Source organism: Ascaphus truei, chromosome 5 (assembly GCF_040206685.1).
Source record: "Ascaphus truei isolate aAscTru1 chromosome 5, aAscTru1.hap1, whole genome shotgun sequence".
NCBI lineage: Eukaryota > Metazoa > Chordata > Amphibia > Anura > Ascaphidae > Ascaphus > Ascaphus truei.
Window position 1 is genome coordinate 280,896,400 of NC_134487.1, and position 15,860 is coordinate 280,912,259.

A 15,860-nucleotide genomic window follows, 5' to 3' on the forward strand; every position below is an offset into this window, starting at 1 on the left:
TTGCTTTGTCTGTTTGTCTCTTCGGGGCCTATTGGTTAAACTGCGAGATTGCAGTTTGAGCGAAAAACAGGCTAAGTAGCTCAGAAACATCTTGCCATATTCCTTAAACAGATTCTGCATGTCCAACCAGTGCGAAAATGCATTTTTATGTAAATTTGGCTCTGGTTGTGCAATTCTGTGCACTATGGAAATGTTGTATGCGAATGACGAAATCTCACCAAATGTAGAAAGAGCCTGTATTAAACTAACCTACACTTTTTCTGGGACAAGGGCATGCAAATTAGAAATGTTGTAGCAATCTTTTTGCATAGATAATTTGTATTCAATAATTAAATAAATTCTGCTGGACTCAAATAACCATTAAATTATATTGCATTTGCAATAACTCAATTCTAACGTAATTATATTCTAATAGTAATTCTTGATAAAGTGCATAGCCTGCACGAAACGTGTAGAAGGGCTCCTACCTTCAATTTTATGTGTTCCCAATAAAGTAACAATTTTTTGTCAGGCCTGCCTCTCTCTCATGCTGTGCGCTGCACACACTTGCTTTGGATTGTTTGGACTTCGGAAACAGCTGCACGCATAAGGAAGACTGCTGGGGGTTTATGGGAGTACTCATACCTTTAGGCCAACCCAATGAGGAGGGGAGGGGTAATCCCTTGCCCACCCCCTACCTTCAGGGTTCTGTAGAGCCTTCTCTCATGAGGTTTAGAGTGTGACAGGAATTATTGTTCAATTGTCAATACCCAGCGTGTTCTCCCTTGTTATGAATGGACTTTATTTAAGGAATATAGGACCAGGCATTTGAGCATCACTTTATCTCAACAAATTTAGAAAGGGCCTGTATTAAACTAACCAACACTTTTCCTGGGACAAGGGCATGCAAATTAGAAATGTTGTAGCAATCTTTTTGCATAGATAATTTGTATTCAATACGGAAAAATAAATTCTGCTGGACTCAAATAACCATTAACTTATATTGCATTTGCAATAACTCAATTCTAACGTAATTATATTCTAATAGTAACATGGAAAAGAGTAAAACATTTTGCACTAAGGATCGCTGTGCACTAAAACTCCTTTAACAATCAGTAGAGTTAGTCATCTTGCTCTGTGTTGCAGGGTACATGCAACTACACACGCGGGGTCTCTTGACAAGGCTTATTTATTGAGCCTTAAAAAACATACAGCACACAAAACAAAATAGCTTCTCTTCAGCAGACAAAACAAAATAGCTTCTCTTCAGCATGGCAAACAAAGCAGATTCTCTTCAGTGTGCAAGACACAGACAGTTCATAAAACATGTACTTTGCAAACAGACCTTCTAGCAGTAATCTCCTCTGTATTTCAGTCCTCTCGCCTGACCAGCAAGCCTCCACGTGTGCACAGCCTGGGGGTTTTAAAACACCTTGATCATGCAGCTGGTGTCAGACTAATTAAGCAGCCCTTCCCAACTTAACCTCGTCACTGCTGCACTGCAAGCCTAAACATAGGTTTGCCAGGTATATGGCTGGTGACGTTCATTCACCCTGTCACATTCCTCCCCTGTTAGTGTGTGGCTGGGGCCACGTTTGGCTGAAGCCCGGTCATCCACCCCTTCTCTAGAAAAGAAGTCAGCATTAGCATTTTCTTTTCCAGGCCTGTGCTGAATCTCAAATGAGAAGGGTTGGAGGGCCATATACCACCTGGTCAATCTAGCATTGGAGTCCTTCATACTATTTAACCCCTTTAATGGAGCATGGTCCGTCACCAGAGTAAAATGGACTCCTGCCAGGTAATGCCTCAAAGCCTCGATGCCCACTTTACTGCGAGGCACTCCTTCTCAATCACTGAGTAGTTTTTTTTCCCTCTGGAACAATTTCTTACTCAGAAAAAGGATCGGATGTTCCACTCCCTCAAACTGTTGTGACAACACTGTCCCTAGCCCTATCTCTGCTGCATCGGTTTGCACTACAAAAGTCCAGTGTGGATATATATTCCGTGTTACCAAGGCGTCAATTAACTCGTTCACCCTTGGCATCGGATATGCGTCAAACTTGGATACTGCATTGACCTTTCGGAGGTCCTCACAGAATCTTACCTTCCAATCGGGTTTAGGGACCATAACTAGTGGACTACACCACTCACTGCATGATTCCTCAATCACTCCTAAGCGTAACATTTCCTGTACCTCCTTCTCTACCAGGGCCCTATGACTTTCAGGCAACCTATAAGGATGGGAACGTACTCTTACCCGAGGTGCTGTCTCAATCACATGTGAAATTAAATTAGTTTGCCCTGGCAAATCAGAAAAAACATCATGGAATTGTGTAATTATTTCTAACAAGTCCCCTTTTTGTTCAGAGGACAACTGTCTACCCGTTGGGATTTTATCGTCACCCTCGATGTTCTCCCTTGGGGGCTGAGGACCCAAATCCGTTTCCTCCTCCACCGGGTGGATGAATAGAGACCTCTGCATCTTCCAGGGTTTCAGCAAGTTCACATGGTAAATTTGTTTACCCTTCCTGGACCCTGGTTGAGTGATCTCGTAATCCACATCACCCGTGCGGCGGAGTACTTCGAATGGGCCCTGCCATTTGGCTAGGAGTTTGCTCTCACAACTAGGTAACAACAACATCACCTGATCTCCTGGGTGAAACACTCTCATACGAGCATTTTGATTGTAATGTCTCTCCTGACTGTCCTGGGCTGATCTAAGATTCTCCCTAGCAAAATGCCCGACCACATCTAGGCGCTTCCTAAGGTCCAATACATATTGCAGGGTATTCTTAGAAGGGGACCGCTGATCCTCCCAGGACTCCTTTAAGAGGTCTAGGATACCCCGGGGTTGGCGGCCATACAGCAGTTCAAATGGAGAGAATCCCGTGGAGGCCTGGGGAACTTCCCGCACTGCAAACAGCAGAAAAGGGAGAAGTTCATCCCAGGCTCTCTTCTCTGAATCTACAAATTTCCTCAGCATCCCTTTTAGAGTTCGGTTAAATCTTTCCACCAATCCGTCAGTCTGTGGATGGTAGACCGATGTCCGAACAGACTCGACCTCTAGTAATTTTAAGACATCCTGCATCAGTTTAGCCATAAAATTTGTACCTTGGTCTGTCAACTAACCTGGGGAAGTCCAACCCGTGAGAACAGCTCCAACAACTTGTTGGCTTCTTGCTTCGCTGTTACTTTTCTCAGGGGGAACGCCTCAGAATATCTTGTAGCATAGTCAACTATTACAAGAATAAACCTGTGTCCTTTCGCAGAAGGTTCTAGAGGTCCTACCAGGTCTACCCCAATCCTCTCAAAGGGAACTGACACCAAGGGTAGAGGAACCAAAGGGGCTGGTTTTTGTCCCTTTGGACTAGTTAGCTGGCATTCTGGACATGCCGCACATAGCTTAGCAATATCACTATGCATCCCTGGCCAATAAAATCGGGATGAAATACGGTCCAATGTTTTATCCCTGCCAAGGTGACCACCCCAAGGGACAGTATGGGCTAGAGTGAACACAGATTTAACAAACACCTTGGGAACCAATATCTGCCTGGTGACCTCCCCTGTTTGTGTCTGCCTATTCACCCTATACAGGATATCATTTGATAATTCGAAATGGGGGAATACTATCACCCCCTGTGCATTCAATATCTGCTCATCAATTTTTACCACCTTATCGTACTGTCTAGCAAGGACTGGGTCTTCCCTTTGCCTCTGGCGAAAATCAGGGAGGTATAGGTCTGGTACATCTCCAGGGCCCATATCCCCCTCCCTCTGGCCATCCCCAGCCATCACTTGTGACTTCTGGCTACTAGAATGGTCACATTGAAACCCAGATTTCTGCAACCAGTCCTGTTTGTCAGAGCGTCTTTGCTTCCGAGTCTTTGGAACCCGGAGTCTACCGGGAAAAAGGTCTGCCGAGAAGGGGAACAGTTTGCCAGGGTTCTCCTGAGCCCTAGAAGGAGGCTCCTCATGAGAGACTGGAGCCATTAGGTCCAAAAAGAAAGGCCAGTCCCGGCCGAGCACAACGGGGGCAGGGAGTCAAGGAGCGACTCCTACTTCGAGGTAGGCCTCCTGACCTTTTACCTGTAGCCGGATTTTGGCCGTCGGATACCGTTTTACATCGCCGTGTATACATTCTATACTTCATGGAGAGTCAAAAGAACACACGTTAGGCGTGTTCCTGGCAGACTAGAGTTTTCCCAGAGCCCGAATCTACATGGGCCTGTACGTTTTTTCTCCCAACCTGGGCTGGAAGTAGCCAGGGCTTGTAATTTTCTCCAGAGAAGGCGGAGGCGATGGTCCTGCTGAATGAACAATCCATCTGTGGACAGTCCACATGCCGGTGGCCTTGTTCTCCGCAGGCGGAACATGGAGAGTGTTCCCTCGCAGGAGGGGGTCGTGGATAGCGCTCCGCTGGACCGGATACTGGAGACCAGGCATCTGGTGGGTCCTGTGGGTGACGTCCTCGGAAGTTCCTCTCAGTTGGCGACAAGCCGACATCAGGAAGGGGATGAGGGTCTCGGCGGTGCCAGGTGTTTTGACTTCTTCCTTGTTGGAAGGACTGCTCCTTTCGTGGCACTTGGCGGTTACACATGGAGGGGCCGTAGTTTCCCCGTTGTTCCAATCTCCCTCTTTGGGTCTCCGCAAGTGCTGGTGAAGTTGGATCCGTCGGGTCCAGGGCACTTTTTTACCCACGAGTGTGCGGAAGGGGGTATTATCTGTAGGAATTGTTCCAAAACCACTTGTTCAAGAAGTGCCTCCTTAGTGCGCTCCTTGGGTTGTATCCAGCGAGTACACAAGTCCAATAACTGCTGAGCGAGGATCCAGGGTCTCATCTTAGCGGTGTACTTCAGGTTCCGGAACTGCTGCCGGTAGGTCTCTGGGTCAGACCTAAGCGATCCAGTATGGCGGCTTTTACTTGTCGGTAGTCTATTGCCTGATCTGCTAGGAGGCCCTGATATGAGGCCTGGGCTTCTCCCATGAGGAGCGGGGCCAAAGCAGTTGCCCAGCGATCTGCAGCCCAGCCCTGAGCTTCGGCAACTCTTTCAAATGTCAGTAGAAAAGCCTCTGGATCCTCGTTCGGAGCCATTTTCCTCAGGAGAACCGGGGGTTTGTTTGCAGGTTCTGGACTGGCAGACCCCTGGAATTGGGTCAGCAGCCTAGCCATCCGCTCATCCTGTGCTGCCTGCTGCTGCAATAGTCTTTCATCTCTCTCTGCTTGTAGTTGGGCCTGCTGGCACAGAAACACTTTTAAAAATTCTTCCATTTTTCTCATTCTTGTGTGTGTGTGGCCCTTTAACTGCAGGAGCCTTTCAAAATCCCGGCACTTCTAACACCATATGTTGCAGGGTACATGCAACTACACACGTGGGGTCTCTTGAGAAGGCTTATTTATTGAGCCTTAAAAAACATACAGCACACAAAACAAAATAGCTTTTCTTCAGCAGACAAAACAAAATAGCTTCTCTTCAGCATGGCAAAAAAAGAAACTTCTCTTCAGCGTGCAAGACACAGACAGTTCATAAAACATGTAACTGAAAACCAGGGGAAAGGGAAGAGAGGGGGGAAAAAGGGAAGGGATAGGGAAAGCTCCCGCATCAGCTAAAGTAGAGAAAGTAATAGATTAATGGTAAGGATCATATACAGGTGCAAAAGGGGACAAGGGATAATGCAAACAAACAAACAAAACATTCCCCCTTGAATGCACTCAGATAGATCAATATGTAATAGTGGAGTATATTAAAATCCTTTTATTCAATAAGCAATACACTTAGCTCAGTGTCAGATGTATCAGCAAATGCATCATGCTGCCTAGAGGAGTGGGGAGAACAGGAGACTGCAACCGCAGGGCAACAGTGGTAAAGCTCAAACAGCTGGAGTCGCCGGAACGCTAGAACGCATGTCAATGGAGTCCGTCCTGTAGGGTGACGTCACGCCATGTGATCACCTGACGCACGTTTCGCGCGGGTTCGCGCTTTCTCAAAGGTCTATATTGATTTTTGCTAGGTGTTTTTCCTCTATTTCAGCATGTCAATCATACAGTGGCGACACACTTTATTCTAACTCGGCTAGCTCCGCGAATTTCAGATTATCCCGGTTATGTGCGGTTTTGTGTCGTTTTCGCCCGGGGTGAATTGCGTTATTTTCGCGGCTGTGATTTAAGCATTTTATTCCCGCTGTCTGCAATACTGCAATGCTGTGTAAAAACTCATGGGGGCGTTTGCGAGCTGTTGTCTTTGAAGCCGAGAAGCCGTCCCCTGGCGAGATGTGTTTGCAGCAGAGAAAGATCCGCTGCTCTCTCTGCGCAAACATAGGCACATTAAAAATTATTTAAAATACATTTTTATTCATAGTGTACATGTGCAGAGGGTCTCCGGAGCTGAACCGCATTGGTTTCAGTTCCGGGGACCCCCTGCTTCCCGAGATACAGGCCCCTTTATGGGGTGCCGGTATCCCTCTGCATTTAAAGGTCCCGATCACGTGACCGCGGAATGTAAACAAAGCAGAGGGATACCGGCACCCCATAAACGGGCCTGTATCTCGGGAAGCAGGGGGTCCCCGGACCTAAAACCAAAGCGGTTCTGCTCCGGAGACCCTCTGCACATCTACACTATGAGTAAAACACCCATATCAATAAAGACTCGTTCCTTACCTTTGCGACAATGTGCTATGGTAACGAAGTAGCATGAATGTATTTTTAATAATATTGTACAGTGAGCAGGGGGTTCCCTGAGCCACAAATCAAAGCTCAGGGGACCCCCTGCTCCTGCACAATATTATTAAAATACAGAAATGCTGCTTCATTACCATAGCTGATAGCCGCTAAGGCAATGAAGGGTTAAGGCAGAATAGCATGTTTATTGGGGACATTTGCCCCCAATAAACATTGCAATAAACAACATACAGTACACCCCCTGTGTATTTAAAATACATAAACAACAATAAATACATTAAATACATATTTTTAACATAACTGTTCCCTTTTGGTTATAACCCCACCTCCTTGACTGTAATCTGTGTAAGGCCCACTCCCCCTAATGTGTCTGTGAAATCTCCCTGCCTTGACTGTAATCTGTGGAACACAAGAAGAGATGGGGGAGCACAGTGTGAGGAAAGTATGCTTTCTTTCGCTGATGGTCAGTGAGGTGCTTATACCTTCATTGATCCCTCAGAGAAAGATGGACAGCTCCTTGGATGGGGAACTTACGTATATGTGTGGGTTCACAAAGTTCAATAGATAAATAAATAAATAAATAACTTACACGGCCTTGTGTAAGTTGTATCCCATCAAGGTTTCTTTTTCGTTCGTTCGTGTCTTGCTTCTGGGTGATGGTTCTTCTTTCTTTTTGGTCCCTTTTTTCCCCCCCCCTCTTTACTTCTTACTGCGTCCTGGATGTTTCTTGTTGTATAGGTGGATTCTTCACAGTGGTTCGCCTCTCATGGAAATACAAATATAAGCGATAAATGAAAAGGCAATTAGGCACACGTATACACAGATCGGCTGCGGTACAGGGGAAGGAGATGAAGCAATATCTTATTGCACATATAGGATAATAATGGATAATATTCCACTCACGCGGCCTAATGTGAGTGATCTCCTATATCCGTTTCTTGTAGACACCCGTGTAGATAACAGGTCTTCAGGTAAATAGACAAACACTGACCAGAGGTCAAATGTTGAACAGTAGTGGAAGGGGAATAAAAAGATATGTCAAAATACTCACACGGGCCAGTGTGAGTACACACTCGTAGAGGTATCTTTGGTGCTCCAGATGCTATGATAGGAAACCCCTAGGGGCTAGATCCAATCCTAGATGAACTATGGGACACTGAGCACTATGGGTGGTGATATCTTTATTGAAAAAGTAGCATACAATAATAACAGCAACTAAAACACGGATTTAAAAATGTTAGAGGGTTTAAAGATTAAAAACCCAGAAGCAACTGTAGCTTCTAGAGGGAGAGATTCAACAGCAAAGGGAATCAATAGGTGGTTAGTGGGCAAAAAGTCTCTTTTCTCCGCGTCCGGATAAAGAGTTTCCACAGCACCTCTGGTTCCTCTCTAATTGCTGCACAGTGAGATCGACGAAGAGCTACGCGTTTCGCCCTGAACAGGGCTTCCTCAGGCTCGTGGAAAGTGGAATGGCTGAGTTTTAGTCTCTTTAAATAGACCCATGCCAGTCCTCCGTAATTGACAATTAGTTGTAGACTCCCTGCGCGACGGAGAGCTGCCATCTTGTTCGATGCGCGCGCATCCTGCAGTGGGCGCCCGGTATGATGTCTGCGGGTTGCGCCCTCGTGATTGAAAGCGTTCTGTCTTTGCAGTGTTATGCGCCTGCGCTTTGCAGATTCGGCCATAGTGCTTAAAATAATGCCTCCCATGTTCTATCTTTGGTTAAGCGCGGTGACATATGCTGTGTGCTCTCATATCGAGTTGAGTCCCTCAGAATGTTCTAAAATACATAGACGGATGGTTGTGTGCACCAGTCATCAAAGTTAAGAAAGTATATTCGATATACATATTGATGATTAAAAATAATACATATTATTCCAATAATTGATCTTTTTAAAGTATGTTTTATTAACCTAAAAATTCAATTGCATATTCATATAGTATGGATTGTAATCTTGCTGTCATATAATTGTTACAGTTATAGTTCATATCAATTAAAAAATTAAAAATTAAAATAATGATAGGATGAATAAAATGCATTCGTAAAAGAGGATGCTATATTAGCATTATCATGTTTGTTACATATTCTGTTACCAAGATAGCTGTTAGTGTTCTAATTATAATTCATGTTCATAGTAATAAGGTTAAAAAAATAGGGCTAAAAATATTATTCAAATACAGTGATTCCAAGAGTAGAACCGAATTGTTACCCTACTCAATATGAATCCATCCTACTATCTGCTATTGGGACGGAGAGTTCCACAATACAAATTGGCCAATCTGACCTAAACGTGGGTATATAAAATATGGGTATATAAAATACTTATCAGGATGGGTGCATACATATGGAGGCAAGCAGAAGCTGTTACATAAAAGCCCCCAGGTCTATATCCATATTTAGACCCCTTGGTGTTAACGTCTTCAATTTGTAAATCCAGAACGTTTCCCGTTGGCATAATTTACGCAGCCCTCTCCAGTGGGCATCCACTCTCTCAATCCCTTTATAGGTTAGAACTCCTGGATTACCTCCATGGGCTAGACTGAAATGTTTGGAAACACTATGTGTCATTAGCTGCTTACGTATATTGCCCATGTGTTCCAGTACGCGGACCCTTAAAGGTCTTGTAGTGCATCCCACGTACTGGAGTCCACATGGGCATGACAGGAGGTACACAATGTGATCTGTGCGGCAGTGCGGCAGTTTAGATTTTGTTTAATTTTAAAAACCTCTTTCGTGATATTGGAGGCAAATTCCGTTTTCTCCCCTTTAGTGACTTGTTTACAAGCCTTACAGCCAAAGCAGCCAAAAAAGCCCATTGGCAAAGGCAGCCAATTTGGAGTCTTAGTCACTTCCCCTTTCTTGAAGACGCTAGGGGCCAATTTTGATTTTATGCATGGGGCTTTTCTGAAAATTACTCTCGGGACATCTGGGATGTGGTTTCTCAGAACAGGGTCTGTCTGTACCACATGCCAATGTCGTTTGATGATATGTTGTATCCTAGTGACTTCCGAATTATAGGTGGTGATGAACGGTGTGTTAAAATCAGAATTTTTAACTTTAACCTTTGTTCCTAATAAATCACTACATGTAAAATTATTCGTTTTTTCTATTGCTGATTTTATAAGATCTGGCTCATAGCCTCTTTCTGTGAATCTCCCTTGTAGTGTCTGGGCTTGCTCCTTGAATATGCTGTCGTCTGTGCAATTTCTTTTTATACGCCTAAATTGGCCATAAGGTATGTTTCGTAGCCATTTTTGGTGGTGGCAATTATTAGATCAGTGGGTTAAAAAAAAGTTTTGGTCTTAATAGCTGAATGGTCTATATAAATTGTTACATCTAAAAAATTAATGTTCATTTTGCTGTGTTCAGAGGTAAACTCCAAATTCACATCATTATCGTTAATATACTCGATAAAATTTGCTAGTTCCGTCTCTTCCCCCTTCCATATGAATAGTATATCGTCTATATACCTGTGCCAGGAGACCAGGTTTGCACTGAAAGGATGTGTAGACCAGATGTTCGCTTCCTCCCAATCCGCCAAAAAAATATTTGCGTAACTGGGTGCAAACCTGGTCCCCATCGCGGTTCCGCACATTTGGAGGTAAAAAAGACCATTGAACCAAGAAGCATTATAGGTTAAAATAAACTTAATACTGTCTGTTATAAAATCGCGCTGTTCCTCTAAAATCAAACTATCCTTCATAATAGTCCTTTCGACTGCCTCGATGCCATCCCTGTGTCTGATGCTCGTATACAGGGATTTAACATCGCATGTTGCCAATATAAAGTCATCTTGCCACTGTATATCTTTAAGTATGTTTATGACTTGGGTTGTGTCTTTAAGATATGACCGTCCCCCTGTCGCATATTTTTGTAGGAAATGGTCCAGGTATTCTGACAGATTCTGTGTTAGGGATCCGATGCTTGATATAATAGGCCTGCCTGGCGGGGTTTCCATACATTTATGCACTTTTGGCAGGAAATAAAATACAGGTAGGATTGGGTTATCTTGATGGATATACTCCCATTCCTTATCGTTGAGGATTCCTAGATTCTTACCTCTGCCTAGGATTATATCTAATTCGTGCTTATGAACCTTTGTGGGATTGTGAGTTAATTTTTGGTATGTTGACGTATCCCCCAAAATTCTATTTGCCTCTAAAAGATAGTAATCCGTGTCCATCACCACCACGCCGCCACCCTTGTCTGCCGGCTTGAAAGTGATGGACCTGTCCCCTGATAATTCTTCTAGTGCTTGTTTCTCCTCTTTGCTTAGATTATCCCTAAATTTCTTTTTATTAGTTGTTCATTTTTCAAGATCTTCTAGTATCAGCTGATGGTATACCTCTAGTTGATGTCCTTTGCTGCCTGTGGGTTTAAACTTGGATTTCGCTCTTAACTTTGAATGTGTGTAATTGTCTTTCTCTTTTTCTGTCGTTCCCACCGGGGTGGTGTTGATCATATCCCTAGTTTGAGCGTCCTTATTTATAAAAAACCTCTACATAGTCAGTTGCCTCAAAAATATATTTATTTATTTATGACTGTCATCTGTGTAAGGCCCCCTCCCCCTAATGTGTCTGTTAAATCTCCCTGCCTGTGTTCCTGTGAGTGCAGTTTATGTAAATGTGGGGAGGGGGATCCCGATGTGCATATAATGCAGCGCCTCACTGCCAATGGCCCACCCCGTGAGGCCTAACCACCCTTACCCACTACCCACAAGGGAGGCCTACCCACATACCGTTGCCCCCCCTCCCCCCTATCCTGCCCATGGCCCCTCCGCTGCTGCAAAACAGACACAAAAATTAAAACATCCAAAGTAATGCCCCATACCCCTTAATCACCATAACGGTTATTAACCGCTACAGTCATTAAGGGGTTAACCCACCCTCACCCACCACTCGGGACACCTACATACCCTCCCACACTAACCCCCCACCCCGTGAGGCCTAACCACCCTCACCCACTACCCACAAGGGAGGCCTACCCACATACCGTTGGGGAACCCCCCCCCCCACCCCCAGTACCCACAATAAAAACAATACAGTGACCCACAATAAACATCATTATATTTATTAAATACATTACCCACCCCCTGTGCCCCCCCATAAATACAAGATTTATCCTCTTACAAACAGGGTTCATAACGCAGCCCCACGCGAGTCCCCGGTGGGCTAGCAGGGCACCTGACAGACCTACAGGGTACCAGCAGCCCTTTTCAAACAGGTTCTGGAGGCCTGCTGGTGTGTCATGCCAGCACCATGGCCCCCAGGTGGTCTCCTTGGGTCACCGTGGGCCACAATTGGGTCCCCACGGTAGGCCCAAGGATTTCTGGGAGCCCCGGGTCAGACCCACAGGTGTTTGCGGGGCCTCGGGTGGTTCCCACGGGGGTCTGGGGAACTCACGAGTGCTCACTACGGGTATGCGGTGCCCCCACAGAAGTGGGACCACCGCTTCATCCCCGCACCTATGGGTCGGCGGTGCCCCCACAGATGTGAGGCCACCGCTTCATCCCCGCATGTGTCACCCGTGGAACCACCAGCCTGATACCCGTGAGATACCCGAGGAGACCCGCAGGTGGTCTCCAGAGGTCCCACGCAGAACCACGGAACAAACCCTGAATGTAAAAAAAATAAACCTGGCCAATACATTCAATACATACACCCCCCCTCCCCCCCCAACACCTACAGTACAATAATGTGCAAAATAACTATTATCCAGATAGGGATAATAGATTAATTGCCCATTATTAAAAACATTAACTAGCATATTCAAATAAATAAAGTACTACTGACCTCATCAATAAGAAGTCTCCATCGCCAGCAACATCCTTGTCTTGCCCACAAAATACATAGCAAATACAAAGCCAATACATTGCAAGTACATTCAGATATCAATTAACCCCTTAAACACCTTATCGGATAATAACCACAAAGGTAATTAAGGGGTTAAGCCACACTGGCCCGATACCCACCCTTCACCCATGATTTTGTACAGTGGCTTCATCATGCAACTATATATATATAGTTATATATATATATAGTATATACTATATATAGTTATATATATATATATATATATATATATATATATATATATATATATACAGTATATACACACATATGATGAACCAATATACAAATAAATGTAGAAGGGTTAGCAAAACCATACTGTACTACAAATAACACTTCTCCATACAGACACACTACATTAAAATGAATTTCCTTTAATAATCCTAACTGATCTTACAATCTAAATCATCAAATGACAATGAAAAACCTCACATTCCAATCAATACATTGCATTTACATTGTATATATGAGGCATAAAATCTATGCACCATATACATTCTGCAAATGAATGTTAACAATATCATTGCAAGCAAAATACAAATACCTCCAAACAAGTAAACTATTTTAACCAATCAAGTAAACAAAAATCAATTAGCATTCATTATTTACATCCCTAAACAATTGACAGTCCATCCCGAACAATTAAACAATGAACTAATTCAAGCCTGGAGCAGAACAATTTAGCATGTGAAAAACTATAAGTACCAACCAGAATATAAAATTTAAAACCAAGGCTAACCCTGACCACAAGCACAAAATACAATACCAAGGATTACATCTATCTAATTGTAAAAAACATTATACACACATTGAAGCATAGCAGCATAGCCAAATTAATTTAAAACACATCAAATCAAGCTTTTAAAATAACAACATTTCTTACCCTGTATGTATATATCTCTCTAGACATATATACATACATACATACAGTGGCAAGAACTGATATACCACAAATAAATACACATGTTAAAAAAAACTTTAAAAATTTTACAAGCACAATTAAATATATTTCTTTAGTTCACTTACCATTACTTGGCCCCACCGACTCCCGTTGAACAGCTTACTCATGTACAAAACCACCAGGCACAGGAACCCATAAAATAAAAAACCATAAAAAAATAAACATAAAACTAAAAATCCAAATCAATCCACGGGTCTTCTAATTGTAATCCATCTTCATCTGTATTCTTCTTTCTTCTATCTTCTTCCGGGCGGGGGCTTCTTTCCATCTTCGGCCACGCCCTGGCCTTCTTCTTCTGTAGGAGGTCCTTCTTCCTCGGCGTCTGGCTTCAAAATGAGACGACATAGGTTTTTAAAGACCTATGACGTCACATTTTCGTCATATGGTTCCCATGGCCCTGAATGGGCCGTGAAAACCGTGTGTTTTGGCCGATAAAAATAAAAATGATGATGTCACTTAGAGGCAATGAAAGCACAGCCAATCAGAATGGCTTTGCTTCAATTGCCTTTAAGATGACGTCATGAAAAGAAACATGGCCGTCCTCACATATATATATATATCTCTCTGTGTGTATATATATATATATATATATATATATATATATATATATATAGTTGCATGATGAAGCCACTGTACAAATTCATGGGTGAAGGGTGGGTATCGGGCCAGTGTGGCTTAACCCCTTAATTACTTTTGCGGTTATTATCCGATAAGGTGTTTAAGGGGTTAATTGATATCTGAATGTACTTGCAATGTATTGGCTTTGTATTTGCTATGTATTTTGTGGGCAAGACAAGGATGTTGCTGGCGACGGAGACTTCTTATTGATGAGGTCAGTAGTACTTTATTTATTTGAATATGCTAGTTAATGTTTTTAATAATGGGCAATTAATCTATTATCCCTATCTGGATAATAGTTATTTTGCACTTTATTGTACTGTAGGTGTTTGGGGGGGGGGGGGGTGTATGTATTGAATGTATAGGCCAGGTTTATTTTTTTTACATTCAGGGTTTGTTCCGTGGTTCTGTGTGGGACCTCTGGAGACCACCTGCGGGTCTCCTCGGGTATCTCACGGGTATCAGGCTGGTGGTTCCACGGGTGACACATGCGGGGATGAAGCGGTGGCCTCACATCTGTGGGGGCACTGCGGACCCGTAGTCTGCGGGGATGAAGCGGTGGCCTGACATCTGTGGGGGCACCGCTGACCCATAGGTGCGGGGATGAAGCGGTGGTCCCACTTCTGTGGAGGCACAGCATACCTGTAGTGAGCACTTGTGAGTTCTCCAGACCCCCGTGGGAACCACCCGAGGCTCCGCAGACAACAGTGGCCCACTGTGGCCCACGGTGACCCAAGGAGACCACCTGGGGGCCATGGTGCTGGCGGGACCCACCAGCAGGCCTCCAGAACCTGTTTGAAAAGGGCTGCTGGTACCCTGTAGCCCACCGGGGACTCGCGTGGGGCTGCGTTATGAACCCTGTTTGTAAAAGGATAAATCTTGTATTTATGGGGGGGCACAGGGGGTGGGTAATATATTTAATAAATATAATGATGTTTATTGTGGGTCACTGTATTGTTTTTATTGTGGGTACTGGGGGTGGGGGGGGGTTCCCCAACAGTATGTGGGTAGGCCTCCCTTGTGGGTAGTGGGTGAGGGTGGTTAGGCCTCACGGGGTGGGGGGTTAGTGTGGGAGGGTATGTAGGCGTCCCGAGTGGTGGGTGAGGGTGGCTTAACCCCTTAATGACTGTAGCGGTTAATAACCGCTATGGTGATTAAGGGGTTAGGGGACATTACTTTGGATGTTTTAATTTTTGTGTCTGTTTTGCAGCAGCGGAGGGGCCATGGGCAGGATGGGGGGTGGGGGGGGCAATGGTTTGTGGGTAGGCCTCCCTTGTGGGTAGTGGGTGAGGGTGGTCAGGCCTCACGGGGTGGCCATTGGCAGTGAGGCGCTGCATTATATGCACATCGGGATCCCCCTCCCCCTCCCCACATTTACATAAACTGCACTCACAGGAACACAGGCAGGGAGATTTAACAGACAAATTAGGGGGAGGGGGCCCTACACAGATTACAGTCAAGGCAGGGAGATTTAACAGACAAATTAGGGGGAGGGGGCCTTACACAGATTACAGTCAAGGCAGGGAGATATAACAGACAAATTAGGGGGAGGGGGCTTTACACAGATTACAGTCAAGGAGGTGGGGTTATAACCAAAAGGGAACAGTTATGTTAAAATTATGTATTTATTGTTGTTTATGTATGTTTATGTATTTTAAATACACAGGGGGTGTACTGTATGTTGTTTATTGCAATGTTTATTGGGGGGCAAATGTCCCCAATAAACATGCTATTCTGCCTTAACCCTTCATTGCCTTAGCGGCTATCAGCTATGGT